The 25,612-nt window shown below is 34.9% G+C and overlaps 1 protein-coding gene across 5 annotated transcripts in view; it reads right to left on the bottom strand.

Annotated features, from left to right (window-relative positions):
• Nucleotides 1-24,883, bottom strand: part of baiap3 (BAI1 associated protein 3) — a 139,163-nt gene extending 114,280 nt beyond the window's left edge. For 3 of the 5 annotated variants that reach the window (XR_012401186.1, XR_012401184.1, XM_003198157.7), the window contains exon 1: nucleotides 24,650-24,883. The gene's annotated coding sequence lies outside the window, so the exon portion shown is untranslated. Of the gene's footprint in view, nucleotides 1-12,794; nucleotides 12,924-24,649 lie in introns of those variants that run through there. The other 2 variants (XR_012401185.1, XM_073944949.1) reach the window with 1 other exon arrangement.
• Nucleotides 24,884-25,612: the final 729 nt, after the last annotated feature.

Raw genomic sequence — 25,612 nt, 5'->3', positions numbered from 1 at the left:
TTGTTGTTGAGGGAGTTAAGCTGGCAATGATGTTCCGTGTATTCAACAGCACCTTCTATTTACAAAATACAATTGTAAAAGTTAAAGTTCTGGCAAAACCAAAAATTTCTATCAAAATGTCATTTCAACTTCGACCACTTGATCAATAAGAGGCAGACACACAAGTGCTCTTTTAAATCTGTTAAAACTGATCAACGTGTATAAAAGTGAGAATGTGTGTAAAAATTTTAGAAACGTCACGCATAGCATTACTTATTTTATTATATTTAAATATTTAAATACTTTAAATTAAAAATTCTGCATTAACTTGAGCAGCTATGTTTTCCCACGCTAACTGTTTCTGTTTCACTGATGCAGTGTTGCTTTTTTAAATATATGCTCATATTTGCTATAACTTTGCATGAGCACATTAAGTTCAGCTGGAGAAAGAAATGGTGATCTCTTTTTTTTCAGATGTTGCCATGGTGACTCATAATAGCTGCGCTCCATTGATAATGCCTTCTTATAGTTGCAGTGTGCGGGCTTAACTTTGAGTTGGTCTACTCAAAGTTGCTTGACTTAACTTCAGCTAATCTGAAACTGAAAACTCAGAGTTTTCAATCTCTCAGTAAATCAACTCATACTTCAAGTTGGTTGAACCTCCTTTTTGAAACAGGCCCCTAATGCTCCTTTATAGGACTCGACACTTGTAAACACTCCAACACTCCAGCGATACCAAGCCGACCAATCACAGCGCTTGTGCTACGCATCGTTGTGATGTAGTTATATTTTCGAGAGGTGCGCGTCAGCGATGGCAAGGACTATGCGACCACGCAATATCTGCGCCAGAGCATACGTGTGCGCTTGACGCAGAAATATAAATCAGCCTTAACCGTGGCGAGCCACTGGACAAACGTGTAACAGCGGGAAAGATGTCTACACAAAGGTAAGTTCGTTTTTTTTTGCTAGCACAAAAAAGAATCGGGTTATCCTGTCCCATAGCGTTTTTTTTTCTAAAGACGAAATGCAGCTATATGTACATCTGGCTACATAATTCGTAATCTCCTGAAATGTATATAGGGCTACATTTTCAGAATGAGCATATGTTGTTGTTTTTTTTTCGTCCACCACATTCTGTCTTTATATTAATTTATGCACTGTATTTGTCATAAAGTTATCTGTCCTGGTGCAGTGACGGCATTCTGTTGTTTGCCTTTTGCTTGTACGGAAGCTCTGAACTGTCATGCACCTCTCGAACACCTTTTCAGAGGCGAAGACAAAAAAAATCGAACCCGATTTGAATATTTTTTTAAATGACAGACAAAAGTCTCAGAGACAGTGTGTCAATACGATTCACACAACCTGAGGTCAAATTTATTTAACGTGTGAAAAATCATGGACGAACATTTTGAATTTAGTGTTCGATTACCTTTAGTATCAATAAATGTAAAAAAAAAATACTGGGTTCCACACCATCGATATGTGTTGGGACAAATGAAGGATTTAGGTTAACTTATTAGTTTTTTTTTTTTTTTTTTTTGTAAGTGGATTTAACATAAGACAATTAAGTTGTCCATCCCCCAAAAAATCAAGAACTGAGTAGTTTCAGCTCAATTTAAATATGTAGTTTGAATAAACAGCCAATGTAATTTTTAAGTGTAGTTTTGAGGATATCTACAGCGCTCAGCATAAATGAGTACAACCCATTTTAAAAATGAATATTTTTATCCATTTCTCAGTGAATATAGGCAATGTATTTTGGTGCATTCTAACGAAACTGATTTATTGAACTAATATATTATTAAAATAGTACTTTATCCGCCAAAATTTAGTTATGATTTAGAAATTTAAACAATACAATTAAAGAAAAAAAATTGGCAAAAAAATTACAACCTACAAAATTTCAACTAAATATTTTTTTTTTTTTAGCTTCTCTTGTTATTTCCTCTTTTTGAATTTGTATTTAATATTTTTCTATAACATAAATTTCGCTGTACTAGTTTTTGGTCCGTTGTCGTAAGTTATTTTGTTATATAAGCTCCAAATTTGGCTTCAGTACTGACTAATCTAATGTATATGCACAAATATATTATTGTATTAGCAAGTGAGCTCCGAAAGATTTGCATTTTAAAGATGTACACATGCAGAGTTTGCAGTTTCATTTACTGTAAATCACTTTTATTTAACTGAATCAATATTTTTTGGTTTTTTTTTTTTTTTTGACGGTACCTCATAATTTAGTTTCTTATAACATTTTCAGACTAATCAAGTATCTGATTTGTCCCACCTCCTAAAGGACACCATTGCTATATGTGCTTGAGCTCAGCCACTCTCCATAGCAAATCTGTTATCAAAATGAGAAATCAGGAAATGCACATGTCACACTTCATGGGACCTTTAAGAGTGCTGCCATCAGATAAGGAATATTCTGAATATTCTTTTCTCCTTCGCTTCGGATTTATGGATTTCAATTTTGCCAATTGCTACCAAATTGCGTTATCGATTTCATAACCGTCTTTTACATAGATTTCCACTCTCATTCATATACAAAGGTTGAATGACTGCTTTGTCATATGGATTTTCATTATCATTCATAGAGATGAGTTAACCTTCTGATCTTTGTCAAGCGAAATGAGGCACGGCTGCTGTATAATGCCTTCACTGGTCTGACACACAAGCCTCACCACAGCCTATTCCTCAACCTTCATTTATTTTTGCCTCAAATTCTTTCTGACAAGATATGCCATCCAGGGAAGAAGACCTTTCTGAGTACAATGAGGTTTTCCGGGTCAGTATTTGTGTGAGATGTGAGCCTTCACTAAGCCATATGTTGCTAAATAGACTGTCTTCTGTGATTTAGGCATCATTTGATAGTAACTAAAGTTCTTTTTGAGTGATTTTCAATGAAGGCTAGGCTTATGACTGTATCAGATTGTCTTGTTGCGATTAATTGCTGAAGCTTTTATCATGGTATCCGATATTATAATGGAACTATTAAAACTGTTGGCCTTTACTTTAACAGGTATAAACAAGTAAAAATACTTAGTGTATTGCTTTATTGTATATACATGTGCAGAGTAAATGAATATTTTAAACAAATTAAATTACAAATGGGGCAGGATGGTGGCTTAAAGCAGTTAGCACCATCGCCTCACATCAAGACAGTCGCTAGTTCGAGTCCCGGCTGGGCCATTTGGCTTTTCTGTGTGAAGTTTGCATGTTCTTCCTGTGTTAACTTGGATTTCTAGTGCTGGGTTGTGGCTAGAAGGGCATCCACTGCATAAAACATATGCTAAAATAGTTGGTGGTTCATTCCCCTGTGGCGACCTCTAAAATAGAGACTAAGATGAAGGAAAATTAATTAAATTAAATTGCAAATGGATTATAAAGTACAATAGGTAACACTTTAAAATAAAGTCTCTATACTCAACTTTAGTTAATGCTTTAAAATCAACAGTGAGGAATAGCCACATTATAGATATACAGAATGTTAAAGTTAGTTTTAAAAATAAGACTGAATTTTAATAGCTATTAAGTCTAACTTGTTAACACTTGACTTGATTTTCATGCATTATAAAGCCTCGAAAACCAAACGCCCTTTTCCGTTCTGAAAACGTAAGGCGGATCGCACAGTTGATATTGTTATAAATGTAATATTTAATGATATTGTGATACTCAAGATTTGTAAAGTCATACAGCTCTGGATAACTTGAACCGGTGACCACTTTAAAAGTCTCCTTAGTCATCTTGACAACACAAGCACTGCAGGCGCACAGTGCGCAACGGCAAAAACACGAGGCGCAGTAGACGGTTAAAACACGAGGCGCACAAGACACATAAGTACTGCGTAAAACACTCTTGGCCATTAGTAAATCATTTCTCTCAACACAAAAAGCACGTTTGGTGTGATCGGTCCCTTAGGCCAGGGGTGTCAAACTCAGTTCCAAAAGGGCCGAAAACCTGCACAGTTTAGTTCCAACCCTGCTCCAACACACTTACCTGTAGGTTTCAAACAAGCCTGAAGGACTCAATTAGTTTGATCAGGTGTGTTTAACTAGGGTTGGAACTGAACTGTGCAGAGCTGTGGCCCTTTTGGAACTGAGTTTGACACCTGTGCCTTAGGCCTTAACTAATTTATCGACATCACCTAAGATTAATTAATGCTTTTGTAGCTGTCATTACAATGACTTTAGTCAAACTAAATGATTTTGACAAATGGAACCTTCATGTATAGAGATAATAAACAAACACTCTGTAAATAGTCAGAGAATTGTCAATGTCGTAGACCAGATTTACATGTAAAAATGTTAATCTTGAGTTTTCAAATATTAGTGCTGTGAACACTACCAACACAACAATCTGAAACACTCTTAAAAAAGCAATCTTAAAGTATAAATAATATAGAATCATTCACATTATTTTAAAGGTCTTACGATATCAATATTGTGCTTGTCCAATATATGTCTAATGTAGACCTTCTGTAAGCATTTCCTGTTTATTCCATTGCTGTCAGTCCACTAATGCAACAGCAACACTGTTTTCATAATAATTTGCAATGACAGCCCCTGTGATTGTCATTGACGCAATCACCGCTCTCTTCTCTCACAATGAAGTCTTTCTGGATAAGCACTGAGAGACAGCCCATAACTGTGTCTCCAGTATTTCATAAATTGGAGAAATGTCAAGTGTCCTTCTCATTATGAAGCTCTGAATGGTGGGGTAAAAGGTTGCCGGTAAGGGTGCCGTTTTTTCACTCCGCTAATGAAATTATAGACACATATAGTTAATATTTTAACCTGTCTGGAACAGTGTAATCTAATCACATCATACTCACCATCCTTCCTCAAAATGTATCATACGTGCATTTGTACAACAGAAATCGATGTAAAAAATGATATATACATCACATTACATATAATTTATTACGACAAATTGTATCCCACAGTCCAAAAGCATGTGGTAAAGGTGAAATGGTTAAGCTAAAATTTTGGGTAGTGCATGTGTGTGAATGAGTGTGTATGGGTAATGGGTTGCAGGTGGATGGGCGTCTGTTGTGTAAAACATATGCTGGGTAAGTTCATTCCGCTGTGGTGACCCCAGATTAATAAAGGGACTAAGCCGAAAAGTAAATGAATGAATGAAAAGTGTAGTATATAGTTCTGTTTTTGGTCCATTACCCTTAGGCACCTTGATAAACAACATAAAAAACATCATAAACCACATTAAAAATACAAATCGATTTGATGTCGATTAGACATGCACACATTAATGCCCGTTTCACCACCAAAATAATGACACAAAGTATCATAATATAAGAAAAAAAAATCATCAGAAAGCTTAAAGGCTAATTAAAGGCTAATTTACACTTCTGCATCAAGCGCACGCCTATGCTCCAGCACGCCTATGCTTCGCACGTCAAAACGACATCAAATTGACATCTAATATGGGCCTCAAAAAACACATGAAAAATTCGTCTTGTAATCGATTTCTGATGTGGATGTTAGACGTCAATTTAATGTTGTTTTGACATCAAAAAAATTAATTGACATCAATTCACATTTTTGACGTGAAAAAAATAAATAAATAAAAAATAAATAAATTTAAAAAAAAATAATAATAATAATATATATATATATATAATATATATATATATATATATATATATATATATATATATATATATATATATATATATATATATATATATATATACAGGATTAAACAGTAAAATTGAATGTTGATAAAGCAACCAATTGCTCCATAGTTAACATTTCTTTACAGAGAGGTCACATTTTAAACTTCTATTGGTCTCACGTAATAACGTGATGCATCTTCATGTCAGAGTTCAGAACTTGAGCTTTGGAATGCAGGAACGACTTTGGAACAACATATGAAACTAAACACATGAGCTTGCGTTCACAGTCTCCCACATTTGAATGCTTATAAATGGATGTCAGCATGGAGAGAAAAGTACAGCATAACCGCGGGTTTAGCCTTAAATCAGGGGTCAACAATCTTTGTCCTGGTGAGCAGTAGTTAACACAGCATTGGTTCAGGTCAGCCTGATCTCACGAGAAAAGTAAGTATTTTACGTTTTGGCAGTTTATTGGCTATGTTCAGTCGTATGAAATTGTAAGATTTTAAAAAGGAGGGGTGGCACCTATTAGATCGTACGAATTCATACGAATTAGCCGCTAAATCACAAAGTTACACATTGCCGTGAGATTGTGTTGTTCAGGTGTGCTTGATTAGGGTTGAAGCTAAACTCTGCAGGACACCAGCTCTTCTGGAACAAGTTTGGCGGCCACATCTTTGAATCTGCCAAAGTCACACATATTTTGTATTTGTTTTTTCAATGAATCTTAAATGTAAGTTTGTCAATAAAGGACTAAAGGCCCCCTCTGCAATGCAAATTGGTCAGGACCAACTACTACAACTACTAATTAGCAATTTGCATTGCTGTTTTTTTTTCATTATATAATTATTATTAATAAAATTATGATAACTAAGAGACCATAGCAGCTGTGGAAACATAGCTGTGTACATAAATATGCAAATAATAAAACATAAACTGACAGAGACATGATCATATTATAATCTAGCTACATTCAATATTATGTATCTATATATAATCTAGCTAACGGAACTTATTGAAGCTATCTAGCTAATGCATTGTACTGTAATTTAACATGTTAGCAAAATAACCTTAGGTTTGTTCATAATGGATCCTAAAATTATCAACAACATGGAAAAGCGATGAAAACGATAACAACAATAAAAGTGAGTATACGGTTATATATGAATTTACATTTAAGCAAAATTATAAGCAAGAATGCAATATTCCCAGAAGATGTAAACACTGTGGTCAAAAAGGGATGGCTTTCACCTGACTATCAGCAACAATACTCAGGTAGGCTGTGGCGTTGGCACGATGCTCAATTGGTACTAAAGGGCCCAAAGTGTGCCAAGAAAATATCCCCCACACCATTACACTACCAGCAGCCTGAACTGTTGATACAAGGCAGGAAAGTTCTATGCATTCATGTTGTTGATGCCAAATTCTGACCCTACCATTCGAATGTCGCAGCAGAAATTGAAACTTATCAGGCAATCCAGGTTTTTCCAATCTTTTATTGTCCAATTTTGGTGAGCCTATGTGAATTGTAGCCTTAGTTTCCTATTTTTAGCTTTCAAGTGTTGTGCAATCATAGATGCTCTTCTGCATACCTCAGTTGTAATGAGTGGTAATTTGAGTTTACTGTTGCCTTTCCATCAGCTTAAACCAGTCTAGCTGACCTCTGGCATCAACAAGGCATTTGCCCCCACAGAACTGCCGCTCACTGGATATTTTCTCTTTTTCTGACCATTCTCTGTAAACCCTAGAGATGGTTATGCGTGAAATTCCCAGCAGATGAGCAGTTTCTGAAAAACTCAGACTAGCCCGTCTGGCACCAACAACTATGCCACAATCAAAGTCAGTTAAATCACCTTTCTTCCCTATTCTGATGCTTGGTTTGAACTGCAGCAGATCGTCTTGACCATGTATACATGCCTAAATGCATTGAGTTGCTGCCATGTGATCGGCTGATTAGAAATTTGTATTAATGAGCAGTTGAACAGGTGTACCTAATAAAGTGGCCAGTTAGTGTAAATCTTCATCATGTTATACTACAAACGATAATGAAAAAACACTGGTATTTTGACATTTAACTTTCAGAAAATTTATTTAAAATATGAAACTAGACACTCAACCTGCATTTAATAGGCTTGTTATGAATATCAAATGACTTTTGTTCATTTTACTTTCATGCAGCCACTGAAAAAACTGAGTTTTAAATGACATTGATATGAAGCAAAGCAAGTCATGTTTTTGATTAGATGGGAAAGAATTTGTACTTAATACTACAACCTTCTGATGGACTCTGGGGGTCCTAATATTAAAAAAAAAAGGTTAGGAAACTCTAATACAGGGGCAGGTAGCACAGAAGAGGAACCGGGACTCATATCATTACGATCTAGGAGCCGATAAGACCAATAATCCTCCAGGCTGTGATAAAGGTGTATGGGCCATCAGGGGATCTATGCCAGCTTATTCCCCAATAGGCCATTCTCAAAGAGCCAATCTGCAGTGTTGATCAACGTGAACGTCGGGCATAATACCACGCACGCAGACATTTTGCAATTGGGATCGATCCGACCCTGAGCCTTATTGGTCTCTCTGAAATGAAACTAAATTAGAATAGCTATAGTTCTGTGCCTGTTTAAGCTGTACTCGAGATGTTTACAGGCATTTGTACGCAGCATGTGATGGAACGAATGAGATTGACGTCCAATGACACAGTTTTTAACTGGACGCTGAACAATGGCAGGTAGTGAAAAAAACAGCCTTGTTCTAAAACCCAGAGGGCTGTTTTAAAGGGGTAGTTCACGCAAAAATTACAATTAGCTAATTTTATTACCCTCAAGTAGTTAAAACCTATATTTTTTTCTAAAAAGTATATATTTAAAAAAATTTTCGAAATCATTAGCTAATTGTAGAAGATAAATACTGTACTACTAGGTTCCATTCAACACATTTTTAATATCTCATAAAAAATGCGTAATGTAAATATAAGATGCATATTTTTTATTTTCCTTCGGCTTAGTTATTATTATTTTTAAGTCACATTTGACTATTGGCCCCAATAATATTTTTGCCCAATCAGTTTTCTTATGTTTACAATCACTCTCTTTGGTTGGTGATTATTATTTCACGAGCAATGAGCAGAGAAAATAATGCAACAGTGGTCTGTCTAAATAATATTTGTCTTTTTAAAACGATAAGAGACAGTAATCAAAACAGAAGATGAAACTGTGCCCCTGGATCAGGATATTGGGAGACAGAAGCAAAGTGATTTCTAGTCAGCCAGAAAGCATAATGAATGAGGTCACTGTGGGCTCTTCTTAGATAAGACAGAGTGAATTTTTTTTTTTTTTTTTTTTTTGCACATAATAGTGAAGTGAACTAAATGTGACTTGAAATTTTCACCAGGTGTTGGTAACAACCAAAGAAATCCATATATGAAAAGAAACCAAATCTTTACATGTTTATAAATTAAAAGTTTTGTGTAATAAAATGAAATGATGCAGTGAAAAAGTATTGAACACATGAAGAAAGGAAGGTAGAAAGGCAGTGAAAGCCTAGACAGCAGCTGAAATCTCTCAGTAGTTCTTCACTTTCATCCACAACACCACATCACCCCCACCCCCCATTGTAAATTATCTGATTGTTGGTTTGGACATTCTAAAAACCTTAAGCCAAAAGTCCATCATCATTAGTCCTGTTATTCAGAAAGTGACGATTTTGTTCTCTTTGACTCATTGAATGGAAGCAGTGCACTGATTATTCACTGATGCTTTATGTAATATTCCAGCCTGATCTCACAAGGAAATGTAACTAGTTTTCGTTTTGTCAGTTAAGTGGCTAATTCATATGAGTTCAGTCGTATGAAAATGTATAATTTTAAAATGGAGGCATGACAGCCAATCCCACTTCTAAACCCAACCATCATTGGGGGGATGAGTAAATCGTACGAAACTGTATTCAACTACGGGCACTATTAGTCTTGTGAATTTGAGTAAAAAAAAAGTTTAAAAAAAATTTCAAAACTAACGTAACATAGTCTCAAAATTTTAAACAATTTGTCTAATTTTAAGATCTGTAAGAGGACAAACTTGGATAAGAAGAGAAACATTTTTTTTTTCCATCGTGAACTGAACTAATGTAAATTCCACCACATCTCAATATACAGCTTATTTCAAAATGAAATAAATTATCATTTAGTCAAACATTGTCTAAGATAATTTTTGTATCTAGTTTATCCAATCTTTCCACAATATATATAATAATTATAGATTTGTCAAATCAATTAATTAGTTGTATGTTGAATAGTTACTAAGTTTACAGTACGTTAATATCACTACAATATTATGGGCTGAAAAATCCGTAAATTCTGCTCTCCGAATATAAACACATAAACACCTTAATCAAATTATTACCGTCGTTTAGGATTTCCGCTGCATTTTGTGACGGGATAGTCTATAGCTGTCTGACACTATTGTCTGCACCTACTGAGTGCATCTAAGTTACTGAGAAATACAGAGGTTTATTTCTCTCATACAGCGTGCGGTAACAAAAATTCCATTAAAACGATACTCTTCCAGCAGTTCCTCACATCCAATATCTCGTTTGTCACAGGGGGGCATGCATGAAATATTACTGAATGAAAGTGAAAGTGTCAAACTGCAGTTAAAGTCGACAAACTAAGAATGAAACACCCGAAATTACATGAATCTCCCGAGGAAATGCAGAGATGACGTTACTTAAATTATGTGATATAACATGTAAAAACGGAATCATGTTCAAGCAACTCATATACATACCTTTATCATATTATTGTCTAGCTCAGATTAAAGCATATAATTGAATTATTGATATCCTAGAATAGCAAAATCAAGTAAAGGAGGTCGAGCCTTCTCTTTCATGGCTCCTACACTCTGGAATAGCCTTCCTGATAACGTCCGAGGCTCAGACACACTCTCCCAGTCCAAAACTAGATTAAAGACCTATCTGTTTAGTAAAGCATACACTCAATGCATCACCTAGCGGGTTCCACACAGGCTTCTGCATCTTGTTTATATACACTATGAACAGCAGCTACGCTAACTATTTTCTTTATTCTCTATTTTCACCTGGGGATACTCATCCCGAGGTCCTCAGATTATGCGGAGTCACTGATTGGATCTAAGACCAGCGACGAGATGATCCCAAGGATTCCATATCCGGGACCAGGCCATATCCTGAGCTGCTGCTGCGCTGATGGTCATGGGGAATGGAGAACATGAGTCTGATTCCAGCGACGCTCCAGGGACAGACGAGTCTTCGCTGAGGCCATCTTCCAGCCTCAACCACGGCGAATGAAGCTGTGCACAAGACTTTTGGCCAGCGGAGAAATTAAAATGGTCGTGCCCAACTGAGTCTGGTTCTCTCAAGGTTTTTTTTCTTCACTCCCATCAGGTGAAGTTTTTTTTCCCTCTCCGCTGTCGCCACTGCCTCGCATGGTTCAGGATTGGTAGAGCTACGCATCGATGAATTGGCTCTTCAGTGTTTGAACTCTCAGTAATGATTAAATCACACTGAACTGAGCTAAACTGAACTGAACTGAACTGAACTTAAACACTAAAACCTGAACCACACTGTTCCAGTTACTATGACCATTTATGTGAAGCTGCTTTGACACAATCTACATTGTAAAAGCGCTATACAAATAAAGCTGAATTGAATTGAATTGAATATCCGTGTAAACGTAGTATTTCAATCATCCTGCGTCTGTGTTTGTGTTGCGCCTCTGAAAATCAGCACGTGCACATACTGAATCTCCTCTTTTCATGCAAAGCCTTCCCTCATTCCCCACTCGACACTCCCGACTAAACAGAGCTCGTCTCTTTTCTCTGGACTTTTTTTACTTTTTTCAAACTAGAGATGTGAAAACGCCCTGCTGAGACGGGGGGTTTCATGGCCATTTAATGATGGCTAATGACGACAGAATTACGTAGGCAGATTCCCTCTATACTCATCATCCTTGTCATCAAATTATTTTTAAAGCTCTGCACATAAGCCAAGCACTCGCACACTACATGACTAAAAATGTCTTCAGACACTTAGATACTTTCTTGTCTCCTGTCATGTTGGTTTGCACACTACACGACTGATCGCTGACTAGGTGTGCCAATTATGAGGTCGTTTTTCTCACCCACAAAGGAGACAGTTCTTGACAACACTTTAACAGCATGCAGTCATCTAGCAAGTCAGCATAATGGAAAAGCTTGGCATATGCACTGTGATCATCCACGTATTGCTGCAAACTAGTCATCAACATAAATCAGACAAAGGCAAGGTGAGTCCTGCATGTATTTGGGTACAGGCAGCAACAAAAATAGTGCTCTGCAATGGAGATTTGATTTCAAATCTTGGATTTCAGTACAGCTTGATTTTGATGCTAGGGTAACACTATCATTCTCTGAAGCAATCAAATTACGGAATAGAGGTAAAATTGGTTTTATATTCGCACATTCGTTAATTTAGAAGTCCCTATATTGTTTACCATGTTACTTTGAATATTCGATCGGAATTACTATGCAAGTATGACTTTAAAACAACATTAACACTATCTAATTCACTGTGAACAATGTACTTTGATAGTCATTGGCTGCTAATGTGATTTCCCTATTTATAATTTGCAAAGGAAACTTTTCTGAAATTATATTATTAAGGAGAAAGTCTGAATATCCAAATATAAAACCAACTTTACCTCTATAATTACGGAGAACCAAAATGTTGGGCAAATTATCTATCGAAATGTTTTGATGATTATCCAGCATTTCATTTATCATCCAAGTGGATGCTGCACATTGATAGGGGTGTGGAGAAACCCCCTTCCCTCGTGATTGTAAAGTGCTTTGAGTGTATGGCCATACACGATAAACGTGCTATATAAATACACGTTACATTACATTTACTATTGAAAGGAGATTAAAATTTACCCATTTGGGCAAATACATGTTATTTATTTGTTTCCTTCTATTTGTATCCTTTATTTGTGTGTTGTTTATATTTTTTCCAAGGTGCCATAATTGGTTATAAGGACATTCACATGGCTACAATTAGTCAATAAACCTTCTTTTTTATTATACAGTTGTAGATGCAAATATTTTAGTCGTTGGTTCTGACGCGTTTGTTGCTTGAACGGGTCAATAAAAAAGTGAAATGTCCATACCTTTGCAAATAAAGTTGGATATTCCAATCCATTTATTGTCCATTGTACAAAAAGTAAACATCAAAACAAACATAAACCTGTTCTCACAGCATGGCGTTTAAAAAGTTTGTTTGACCTTCTTCTGCCTCCTCAGCTCGTCGTGAGGAGAGCATAAATACCATACACACCCTCTAGTGATGCGAAAGAAAATTGCAACCCAAAAATGGCTCCAACAACAGTAGTCATCATTTGAAGTAGATCAAAAACTTTTTTTTTTATTGTCCAAAGACAAAAATGGCTGTTGTTGAATAGTTTTAGATAGTGCTTGATTTGTAAATGAATAATTCCCGGAACAAAACCAGGAAATAAAAGTTACCTTGACCTACGTAAACCACCCAATTTTAGTTTTCCTAGAACATGGAATTATTAATATTTATTAATATGTGTGTTATTGATATCGGAAAAAAGAGCATCACAATTCTGAGCTGTGTTTTGTGAAGTTTATTTACGAACTAATTTGGAGATGGTCACATGCTTATGACTGCTTGCAGCTGGTCCCGCATATTTCAATGTATGATTCACCAATCAGACGATTCCTAGGCCACTATAAATACTCTTAGTTCCATATAACAGCCATCTTCATTTTGAAGAATCTCCCTTCCACCCTTACTCCTCCTTTCCTAGATGGGTGGCACAGTGGCCCAGTGGTTAGCACTGTTGCCTCACAGCAAGGACGTCATTGGTTTTAGTCCTTACTAAGCCAGTCAATGTTTCTGTGCGGAGTTTACACATTCTCCCCGTGCTCACGTGGGTTTCCCCCGGAAAGTTAACGGACTAATACAAATCGGTACCATAGACATGCTCCTAGTAAGTAGTTATCTCTTAAGAGCAATCACTATCTGTTCATTAGCTACTACAGTAGGGGTGTTCTCGAGATCTACCTGAGCTCAAACTCCCCCCTCGCCTTGCAAACGGGCGAGAGCCCCAGGACAGCATGCCAAACAAGCTTTATAATCAATCATCAGCTAAGTGTGAACTCTTGAAATTATTTTGTGCCTCATAAAACGTTATAGGTCAGTAATAATAACAAGTAGCAACAATCATAAATAGTATGAACAATCACTATTGTATCGCACTACTGTATATATTAATATATTTTATTTTAATTCTCAGAGGATGTCTAATTGTCCTGGTACCTTTAACACTGGTATACTTCATTTTACTGCATGTCGCTCCTTATTATGCATAGCTTAGTCCATGTTAGGCATAGGCCCGTATAAGATTCTGACGGTATGATAACCTTGGATATAAATATCACGGTATCATAGTATTGAGATTACTGCTCTAAAATACTCTTTTTTTTTTCTTTTTTTTTTTTTAAATGTCTGGGTACACAATATATTTTAATTTGGGAAACATTTAAAATATTTTGGAAAAAACATGGCAGACTAAATAATTCAAATGAATTATTGATTTTTGCTGTCTTTTTTCTGCTGGAGATGGTTGTCCTAAAAAACAAACAAAAAAATGTTAATAAAAAATATTACTCATACCTTAGAAACGGTATTACAGAAAATTGATGGTTTTAAAACCTTGACTTTTCCAAACCGCGGTATACCTTGAACGCGGTTATTGTCCCATGCCTAGTCCATGTACACTCAAAAAATAACTTTTGCTGCTTGTTTAAACTACTTTTTTACAAGGAGTTGAAGCAACACAATTTCTAAGGTTTTTTTTAGACAACTTAATTGTTTTATGTTCAATCCACTTACATTTGTAAAAATGGTTGAGTTAACTTAATTGATTTGTGTTGTGACAATATGAAGGAATTGTGTGGATCCCAACATTGTACAGTGTAGCTTTCAAAATACTACAGTATATACTCAACCAAGGATGAGCAAGAATGAACATTTTTGACATGTGTGGTGTATTTTTAGGTTGATAGACAGTGCCAGGCCATGGAGGGTCTCGAGAACAGTAAGGTTAAAAATAAATAAATCATTACAGTAGATATGGCATAAGATACACCAGTGATACGATATTTGTTGACTCTACAAAAACATTGTGGTACAATTTTGATTCAATTGGATTCAGTGAGATATTATGTGCCTAAATAAAGTTCACAAACACAACCAAATGAGATAATGTGCACTTTAAATTGAACTCTGTGAGAATTCCACATTCTATATCATCCACACAAAAAAAAAAATGCATTTTAGTTTTTTTTTTTTTTTTAATAATACAGAAAACTAAATAATAGGTGAAAAAAGGCTTCCATATTTATTGTACTGTAGACTTCAACTGTATTTGTTTTCATAATAGCTTTTTTTAGTGTTCCACAGAAAGAAAAAATCTCATTCAGGTTTAGAATCACTTGAGGGTAAGTAAATAGTGAGTACATTTTCATTTTAGGGTGAACAATCCTTAAAAAATGTGTGTTCAATTAGTTGTAACTGCTATTTTGTTGCATAGCGATGTGGTGAGTAAACGAGAATACCTGAATAGCAGAAATACCTAGATGTATATGAAGATGTGGAGAATAAATAAAAGTGTGTCTTAAAATATGGAGGTAGATGTTTTATGCAAATAATCAAATAAATGACTAACAATAGGGAAAATACGTTTTGAACATGTCAGGATTTTCCTCAGAAAACTTAAGTTAACTTTATATATATATATATATATATATATTTTTTTTTTTTTTTTTTTTTTTTGGGCCACATAATCGTGAAGTGAATTGAATGTGACTTTAAATTTCCCCCGGATGTTGGTAACATCTAAAGAAATCTATATATGAAAAGAAAACAAATTTAATTATTTTACAAATGAAGTTGTGTAATAAACTGAAATGATGCAAGGAAAAAGTGTTGAACACATGAAGAAATGAAGCTGTAGCATGGAAAGCCCAGACAGCAACTGAAATCTCTCAGTAGTTCTTCAGCAATCCTCTGTCCTTCGTCTGTTGAGAGTTTTCTGTGAAAAACTCACACCTGAGCAATTAATGTGACTTCATTCTCCATATGAGAGATGACTTTAAGCTGCCAGTACAGTAGCTACATTTCGGAAGTTCAGTACATTCTCTTTGTGTCATTCCATTGTTATTACACACAACTAACTTTCTAGATTTATTTTTTTTTTATGTTCGTATTGTTTGGGTTTCTACTGAAATGTGCTTCAATACCATGTCAACAGCTCCTTTAGAAATATTTTACCCAGAAAAAAAAAATGACGTGTTCAATACTTACTATACTATTTTTCCCACTGCATCTATCTATTTATATAAATGTCCTGTTACACCGCTAATGGTTATTATGTTTTGCTTGCGCTCTGATGGCAAAATTTGAATATGGTATGATTTCAAAAATATAATTACCAAGCTATTAATATCGAAGCAAGTTTTTTTCTGCAGCGACAGCCACTACAACAATTAGAAAGCACATTTCCAACACACTTCGGGTCTGAATGACTATGTTTACGTGCATGCTCATAATGCGATATTAATGTGATTTCGCCATTATTCCAAATAAACTTCACTTCGTGTAACCAAAATACTTTGATTGAATTAAGCTTATAATTATAGCGACATTGATTACATTATGCAGCTTAAGCCTGTTTTAAACATCATAATCACATTATTACAGCTCTGGCCAAAGTGAGCATGAGCTCAGATGTACACAGATGCTGCGTGTTGTTCAAACAAATCAATAAATGAACTCTGTTCCCTCATTCTGTAGTTTTTTCTTTTCTTTTTCTTTTATGAATCACTAAACTGTCAATGCAACTCAATTTCTGCGTTGTTAATTTATCCATGCATGATGCAAATGCACTGGTCCAGCATAATTTCTGTGTTGCTGTAATGTTCATCACAATGCTGAATAACAATCCAGAGAAATGTACTTCACATTTTAAAAATGAATAAACATAACCATCTATTTTCGCAACTAATCACTTTATTGAAAGTTGCATGTAAGTATGTGGTGTTTGCACATGCCATTCAACCGTCTAACTGTGATGAAATCCTTTCAATAGGAATTACAATTATGGAATGCCACGCCTCCTTTTCCAAAAGCCTGTGTTTCAGACTGTCCACACTGTAACCCCATTGTTTTTCAACTGAAATGGGATCTTTAACATTTTTAAAATGCTCAAAGATGCTGGAGAACTGTGGATTCTAGACGTAACTTAAACTTATGAGTGTTAAAATAACAATGAACTAGTGTAAAGGCACCATATTAGGAGGTATCCAGATGTTTTGTGCACATTGTATTAGTCTATGGGTGAGTTATGTGTTGTTTTCACAAACTCAAGCAGATGATCCACTTTGTGCTGTTGTGCACACGCTCTTAAGAATAAAGGATCTTTATTGGCATTGACGGTTCCAAGAAGAACCATTGACATCTATGGGAACTTTTCATTCCACAAAATGTTTTTTATACAGGACAAAAAGGGAAAATGAAAAGATTCAAATTGCTTTTGACACCATAATTAGGGGTTATTAAAAAAAACTAAATGGTTCTCCAACAGCGCCACTGTTAAATCCCCCTTTTTTAACCTATTTTGCAGTGCACTGTGTGTGTGCTGCAAAGTTGAAATGACACTGACACAAAATCCGATTTCATTTACATGAACGGAAAGCATATTTACGCTGTCTAAAACATATCCAATCACCCCTAGTTTGTTCATTACTTAAGCATCTATTTATAGGCACACTGTTAACCCTTACTGTAGATTATGCAGTAAATAACTGTAAAATAGCCAGCGTTTAGCTGTAATGAAAGGAAACAGTATTTTACTGTAAAAGGAGCAGGATTTGTATGAAATTCTGTAGTCCAAAGAATAAATTACAGTAATTTACTCTATGTACCATTACAGATATTTACTGTGATAATAAATGGCAAATTACTGTTCAACCATTACTGCCCCATCTACTCTGATGCTTTATGTTGCTATTTTATATTTATTTTATCTCTGTGTTTTCTTTGGTTCCTTTTATGTTTTTAACATTGAGTATCAGGAGTCAACCAATGCCACAGAGCTTATTAAAAGGTAAGTGTAAGATATGGATGAAATGCATTTAAAGGCAAAAATATTCACACAGAGCAAAGAAATTGTCACAATAATTTTTATAACTTTGTTTACTTTTTCTATAATTAATCTAATTTAATTGCCTAGTTTGGCCTATAGTTAAGATTTTAAATTGCACTTTTAACTGAATATTAGTATTTTGCCAAATAACTAGTAAAAATGTGTTATTAAAAAAAATATATATATCTTAAACAACACGCACATACATTTTTGCAGAGACTCAATGAATTTGTCTGGAAAACTGGCAAGTAAAAGTTCCATTAACAGTATAAAGGCTTTCCTAAATAAATGTATAAATCATGAGCTTTGTTGTGTTTTTTATTGTTTTTTACTACAGATTTGGAATGACATGAGAATCAGATTATTTATTTATTTATTTTTTTCTATGGATGAAGTTTATATTATTGTAGATTTTTATTGTTTTTATTAAACGATATGTGCATAACTGTGATAAATGTAGGCAGTTGCTTTGAAAATATGCTATGTACCAGGGGTGTCAAACTCCTGAAGGCCACAGCCTAGTAGAATTTAGTTCCAGCCCTGCTTCAACACACTACCTTTAGATTTAGTTTGATCAGGTGTGCTTAATTAGTATAACTGCACTGTTACTCTGTAGATTGTGCAGTAAATAACTGTAAACAAATAATGATTTAGGCATCACCACACACTCCCACAGGCTGTCTGTCTTATTCTAAACACAAAGGTGTTAGAAAGAGTTTTCAGAAAATGCTGGCCCTTTAAGAGAGCCAGGTGTTTGATTTGTTTACTGCTGAGTGCGCTCTATTCTCTGTCTATCAATTCAGATGTTGAGTCTGATATGTTTTAGGCTTAAATAAGAATCTTAAATGAGTAAGTAAAATGTGTTCAAATGTTTTTGAGGGTTTCTGAAATAAGGCTGTGTTTTAAGTTATATTGTTGTTATCTTGAACTGTGTACTTGAAAGCTACATTGTTGGCTAGTTAGCCTCTCCTCATATAACTTCTTACATTACTTTTGTTTAAGTATATGTATTTATTGGATATTGCATACTGCCATAATGTACAGATGCTAACAGTTGTGTGAATCTTTCTGGCAACTAAGCCAAAATTAAATTCCATTATCTCAGTAAGGTAATGTGCACATCATCACAGGGAATCACAAAAACATGATACACATTGCCATCCACACACAAAAGCTCCCCTGTCAGGTCCCAGGTTGTGAGTTTGTTGCTAAGTATTTTTCAGAGCTGTGTTTCCATCTATGAATTTATATTTGAAACAATAAAAAAGTTTGTTGTCATGAGATAATTATAACAATAAAAGATTGAATCCTTTGGTTTTTCGGTGTTGCCAACTTTATTTTTGTTTTCTATAATTATTTTAAACTTTTTGAGATTTGACAGTGCTTTTAATTATTTAAAACTTTAAAATTTAAAAGAATTATTTTGTTTTTTGCTGTTGAGTTTTTTTTTTTTTTTTTTTTTTTTTTGAATGGTCAGCATTGAGGAGAGAGTAACACATTTCACTGCAGCACTTTGTGTGTGTGTGTGTATGTTTATTGGATATGTGATTGTGATAAATGTTAGCAGTTGCTTTAAAAGTATGCTATATACCAGGGGTGCTTAATCCTGTTCCTGGAGATCTACCTTCCTGCAGATTTCAGTTGCTATCCATATCAAACACACCTAAACCAATTAATTACGATCTGAACACCACGTGATAATTACAGGCAGGTGTGTTTGATATGGGTAGCAACTGAAATCTGCAGGAACGTAGATCTCCAGGAACAGGATTGAGCACCCCTGCTATATACCATGGGGGTCAAACTCCAAGTTACTGGAGAACTGCAGGGCAGCAGAGTTTAGTTCCCACCCTTCTTTAACATTACCTGTAGATTTCTAACGAGCCTTAATTAGTTTGATCAGGTGTGTTTAATTAGAGTTACAGCTTAAAGTCCCAGTCACACTGCACTTTTCTCTCTTTAGACTTCCATTTATACGCATGTGAATGCTGCAGACCTGGAATGCTAGCTCATGCGACAAATTTTACAGTTTGCAGCATTGGAAAGTTCAAGTTAGGAGAACTCTGACCTGCGAAATCACATCATGTGATTGCTTGAGACTAATCAAAGATCAAACCATGACCTCTCTGAACAAAAATTATGGACCAGTTGCTTGCTTTTTTAATCTCTAAATATTTTGTTTAATCCCACTCCTTTTCGCAGAGCCATATGACAGAATTTTGCATGCTTAAACGTTAGTTTGACTGCAGCCTTGCTGTGCAGACCTGTGGCTCAGTAATATGTAAGATGATATTTATATCTGCTGATTTCTTAATTTTGTTATACGTTTTCTGTTTTATATTTGTTTGCTGCCAAAACAATAAAATAAATTTGTCAGAATTTACAACTTAATTAATTTAACGAATTAATAAAAGGCAAGAATACAAATTAATTTTAGTAACACCTTGACATACTATTGTGTATGCAGTATAATGCTGTGAGTTGTAACACTACAGTACAGTAATTAACTGTACACAGTTTCCAGTTAGTTACCACTGCTGCTCTATTACAGTGATTAACTGGCAACACTGTTGCCAGCTATTCACTGCAATGGTTCGGTTACAGTAAACAACTGGCAACACTGTTGCCAGCCACTCACTGTAATGGTTCAGTTTCAGTAATTAACTGGCAACACTGTTGCCAGTTACTTACTGTAACCAAACTTTTACAGTGAGTAGCTGGCAACAGTGTTGCCAGTGTTCTACTGTAAAAACGCCCGGTAAGGTCTAACAGTGCAGGATGATTTGCATTCTTATTAAAAATTCATTCATTTTCCTTCGAGGGGAAATAGGGGGTCGCCACAGCGGAATGAACCGCCAAGTATACCGGCATATGTTTTACGCAGCGGATGCCCTTTCAGCTGCAACCCAGCACTGGGAAACACCCATACATTCTCACATTTACACACACTCATACACTACAGCTAATCTAGTTCATCCAATTCAGCGCATGTCTTTGGATTCAGGGGGAAACCAGAGCACCCGTGGGAAACCCACGCCAACTTTAGGAGAACATGCAAACTCTATACAGAAATGGCAACTGGTCCAGCCGAGACTCGAACCAGCGACCTTCTTGCTGTGAGGCGACTGTGCTAAATCAACACAAATGTTTCGGTTATTGTTTGACATAAATGCTGTCTTACCATGTGTATGTATGTATGTATGTATGTATGTATGTATGTATGTATGTATTTATTTATTTATTTATTTATTTATTTATTTATTTATTTAATTTTTTTATTTAATTTATTGTGTCGTAGTGTGTTCTTGCCATGTTATTCTTATCCAAGACAAATTACCCAGAAATAGAATAATAAAGTAAAAACAAACAAAAAAAAACAACAACAAAGCTTTAAACGTCAACTTTGTTTGCAATTACATGTTAAAAAAAAAAAAAACATGCTGTTTTTTCAGGTAATAATAATAAAATGCTAATAAAAATGGAGCACAATTTGTGCAAGCTGCAATACACAAAAATACTATTTGTTTGCTAAAAGAAACTGAATTTCTCTAAAGACCTTAATTGGAATTCAACTGGTTTCCACTAAAATCCATCCTGTTGAACTGATGCTACAGGATATTTATTTTTTATTCTATATAGACCATTTCAAGGGATTTAAATAAAGACAATGGTCCCAACGTATTTCCTGTTTTACATTTTTTATTTCTATAACTTCCGAGAATCTAAAAAGAGCCACATATTGATAAATAATGTTATGATAGATGTTTTAACATTAGGTTATGATTGGATGGCCTCTTAATACAGTTATGAAATAGTTTAATAACAAGCAGGAAATGTTCATGGGCCAATGACATGACCAGGTCAATAGGACATTGTCAGTAGGAATGTTTTTTTTTTTTTTTTTTTTTTTTTTTTAATATAAAGATATAAAGATTTAAATGTTGTAGAGGTTTCTGAATGCATTTTGACTAAGGCACTTTCAATGGCTTCAGAAGACGTGAAAAACAAGAATGCATTACAATACATTATTTAAAACAAAGTTTGCGATTTATTTGCATCTTTATGGAAAAACAAATCCAGATTTTTTACCTTAAATTACACTAGTATCACTTCATATTATTTAACGGTAAAAATGATTCATGATTCTATTGTGAAATTAAGGCAGATAGCATGATTACAGCAAATTACTTTAAAGAGGGTTATATCTTTTGCACGTTAGTTATAGGAATTCAAAATTTATTATTTCATTCACCATAAAGTCTTCTTAGTTCACCCAAAAGTAAAGATTCTGCCCTCATTTATGCATTCCCAGTCCTGTATAATTTATTTTGTTTTGTTGGACACAAGGGGAGATTTGACGTTTTTTTAATTCCTATGTGTTTAACAAAATAAAAATTAAAAAATTAAAAATTAAAAATAAATATATATATATATATATATATATATATATATATATATATATATATATATATATATATATATATATATATATATATATATAACATAATTGGAACAACCTAAAGGTTGAGTAAAGCAAGACAGAATATTAATTTTTGGGTGACCTAATTTTGCTTTGAGATTTTTCAGCACAAAACTGTTGAATTACAGTAATCCGGGATATAAATGTAACTTTATGGTTAAATCAAGTATTTCACCTGCACCTGCTAAATCACAGCAATCTTATTGCCATTAATTGTAACTTCACAGTAAAACACAGTTAATTCTACAAGATAATACAGTGAATGGACTTTACTGGCTACTGTAAAGTTACACTATATGGCTGTAATTTCACAATAATTTAACGTTTAAAAAAATCACAATAAATTACTTTGAACTACCTCACAATAATTTATTGTGAATTCACACAGTCCTTTACTGTGAAAGTAATGCAGCAGATATCAGCCAGTAATTTACTGTGAATTTAAGGTAACATTTTTACAGTATAAATCATTTCTCGTATAACATGCAAACATCTTCCTTTTTTAACAATAATTTTCAAATTATAAGCTAAAAGAGTTGTTAATATTATGCACCAATTATATCCTTGTAATGAGATGAGGGCGAGTGTTGCAGATGACATTTATAGGTGAACCATTGCAATTAAATACACATATTTATGAGGATTCATAATCCACTTCATAGACTAATGTACATTTAACTTGTGCTGCTTTTTTGTTTGACAGAATGAAACAATAAGCCAAATTTATTCTCTTGGGTGAGGACAGAAATATATCCAGTACTCAAATCAGCACAACTTTTAAGCAGCACACTTAAATTAGGCAGTGAAATTTTGATTATTGGCAGAAAATAAGGGGTAAGTGATGACAAGCCTTCGTGATTGAGATGGGAAAAAAAATGATGGATGGACGTTTTCAACCCAAGAGCTGTAATAAAAAAAAAAACAGATTAACTTCAAATCAAAGGACTCTCAAACTCCAAAACAGCATTTGATTGCAGCGCATTAAAATACACAGGCGCCGCAAAGAGAAATGTAATTCAACTGCGCTTGTTTTTCTTTTTTTCTGAGATGTTCGCAGCAGCTCGCAGAGAGACAGATGAGAGAATGGAGTGCTGTCTTTCACCTGTGTCAGGAAGCTCTGCTCACACGTCTGCTCAAGCCCCCATTAAGAACAGCACAGATTTAAACTGTCAATCAGAGACCAAAGGGAAGCCTGCCTGAGCTTTCACATTCAATTACAGTGGGACAAGCTCCTGCGTATGCTCAGCCTCCTCTTTGACAGATGCAAAAAGAAACAGACGGTTTATATCTAGATAACTCTATCAAGCCTATTTTTCAATTCTTGAGGAAATTTTATAAGACTATGTTTTTAATTTAAGAATAAAACATGAGTAAAGTTGTTTAGATCCTAATTTACTCTCATGCATATGATTTTTTCTTTAAATGAAAAAGTTTTTACTTAAGATATAATACACTTATTTATTTATTTATTTATTTATTTATTTATTTATTTATTTATTTATTTATTTTTTCTTGGATTCTTATCCTTATCTTGTGTCTGTATGTGTTGTTGTCTTGGCAACTAACTCCCCTGTGTACCATTGCACCATCAACCCATTACTCAAAGGTGATATAAAATGTTTGCATTTTAATTTAAAATGTTTGTGTACACCAAGTTATTCAGACACACGTCTTTCAATAATTTCTGGATAATTTGGCTACTATTGGAGGATGAACTCTCAGTACTTTTTTATATTATTAATAGTATGATTATGTGGGACAGTTTTGAATTGCATTTTGCAGTCTGAACAAATTAATCATTTAACCTAAACTAGATAATGTACCTGTTTTTACAGACTTACAAAAACAAGTTGATGGTCAAATGTATTTTTCACCTTTTCATTTGTCAATCCAAACAAAAAGAAGAAGAAGAAACTGCATCCTCCGAAAGCTCCTTTACCGCCAATAACATTTCTGGAAACGCAGCTACAGGTGTTAAAGACACACACTGAGATCTCAGAGCAGCAAAAAAGGTAAAAACATTTTTAAATAATGCCCAAAAGCTTAAACAGTAGCTCTTAAACGTCACTAAAACGCCATTTAAAACCACGCTAAGACATAGCGCGTAAATGAATTACAAATATATTGTTACTTCCAACAACAACAAACCCTGTCAGACGGACGACAAAACAAATACATTGACTTGTACTTACAGAAAATAAGTAATATCTCCCGCTCACGCTTATTAGACAACAAATATCAATGTTAAAAAGAATTCCTATCATTCAGACAGTCAAAACACACGTATAAATGCATTATAAACGCATCTCACCTGTGGATTTCTCATTCACTGCTGTGCGATGCGCGCGCGACTGTTTCTGTGCGTCTCAGACTTTTCTTCGCCCATCGAAATCTACGCAACTGGTTGGTGGTATATCCCTTTAAGACGGGAAGATGTCAACTAAGCAATAAGCGTTAATTTGTGCTCATCTGATGACAGGAAAACGTTTTAATTTCTCTGAGATGTTTCCGTCTGCTCTCGTGCGCACCGGTATAATCCATATATGGTAAGGGGAAGCGCAAGACTACTTTGCATGCCCGAAGCTGTTGCTGAGGGGCTGTCAGTCGCTTTGGCAAGAAAGAACAGCTTTGCTGTGTTTTATACTCTTACTGTACATAATATTTATTTTTAATGTGTGGATCATGTATTATAACATGCAATAAAACGTGCAAAAATTATATAAAGCACAGGAAAGTGAGGTATTTGTAAATCAGCTGATAGAGAATAATGGCTTCTCTATAAGGGTTTCATGAGTATTGCCTGCCAAACAGATGAATATCACAGTCTGGACAGCCTACAATTTTACAAATCAGCCCAATAATTGACTCTCGCTTGCTGTGGGTTTTCCAGCATTGCATAAGTAGGGCAAATTTCACAAAACCTCCACAAAACCTCTAGGCTATTGTTTTCAGAGCTCAGGGAAAGAAAGCCACCGCCGATACTTGGCATTTATGTAGGTCTCCTCTATTTTGTTCCAATTAGACAAAGCAGTAGGAGGAGGTGCTACCCTGCAGACAGTAGATCTGAGACATTTATTAGTATGAGTAAAACAGAAGCGTGGACCCGAGCTCCCAAACAGTGCGGTGACTCATGCTGTCACGGACCAAACGTGTGAGAGCCTTGTGCTCATGCACATGTGTGTGAGAATATGATGAAACAAATAGCTTTTAGTGTTCTGGGCTTGGAGAAATAACGCAGAACATTGAGGAGCCTTTGCAGATTGCAGAGGGAAAA

This window comes from Danio rerio, chromosome 3 (assembly GCF_049306965.1).
Source record: "Danio rerio strain Tuebingen ecotype United States chromosome 3, GRCz12tu, whole genome shotgun sequence".
Lineage (NCBI taxonomy): Eukaryota > Metazoa > Chordata > Actinopteri > Cypriniformes > Danionidae > Danio > Danio rerio.
The sequence above is the reverse complement of the archived record's forward strand: the minus strand, read 5'-3'. Positions and strand labels throughout refer to the sequence as shown.